We start from the raw sequence: 1,068 nt of genomic DNA on the forward strand, positions 1-1,068 counted from the left end.
TTTAGAGATAGTTAAGAATCTCGATTTAACTATTGAAAAACTTTACAAATGGTTAAAAATCTCGATTTAGCTATTGAAAAATTTTAGAGATATTTAAAAACTCGATTTAGCTATTGAAAAATTTTAAAAGTAACTGAAAAGCTCGATTTAGCTATTGAAAAATTTTAGAGATAGTTAAGACTCTCGAATTAACTATTAAAAAATTTTACAGATAATTAAAAATCTCAATTTGGCTATAGAAAAATTTTAGAGATAGTTAAGAATCTCGAATTAGTTAGAAGTTCGTCTAAACATCACAAACGTGTTTCCCTCGCTAACTAAACGCGCTAAGTATCTTTTCAGCTCAAAATCGTCGTTTTTGTTGAAACTTAGGAAGTATTGTGCAAATTAATTTTGCACCTGGTTTCTCTTCGGAAATTTAACTTTGTCATACAAAGTTAGTCTAAACATCACAAAAGTGTTTTTCTCGCTAACTACAGGGTTGGTCTAAACATCCCAATCGTGTTTTTCTTGCGAACTAAACGCGCTAAGTATATTTTCAGCTGAAAATCCTCGTGTTTGTTGGAATTTAGAAAGTTTTGTGCAAATTTAATTTTCAGCTGGTTTCTCGTCGGAAATTTAACTTTGTCATACAAAGTTGGTCGAAACAACGCAATCGTGTTTTTCTCGCTAACTAAACGCGGTAAGTATCTTTTCAGCTCAAATCTTCGTTTTTGTTGGAATTTAGGAAGTTTGCTGTAAATTTATTTTTCAGCTGGTTTTTCTTCGGAAATTTAAGTTTGCCATACAAAGTTGGTCTAAACATCACAAACGTGTTTTTCTCGCTAACTACAAAGTTGGTCTAAACATCACAAACTTATTTTTCTCGCTAACTAAACAGAGTTCCAAGAGCATACATCGGCACCACAAAACGAAGCATAAACACTAGGATCACGGAGCACAAATGAAGTTGCAGATTAGGACAAATGGAAAAATCAGCGGTAGCGGAGCACGCACTACTAGACGGCCACCAAATACGCTTCGACGAAGTTGACATTCTGCACCAATCTGAAAGATACTACCCGAGAC

Source organism: Dendroctonus ponderosae, unplaced genomic scaffold, assembly GCF_020466585.1.
Source record: "Dendroctonus ponderosae isolate FM_Combo_2020 unplaced genomic scaffold, Dpon_F_20191213v2 Dpon_F_20191213_7, whole genome shotgun sequence".
In the NCBI taxonomy this organism is placed as follows: Eukaryota; Metazoa; Arthropoda; class Insecta; order Coleoptera; family Curculionidae; genus Dendroctonus; species Dendroctonus ponderosae.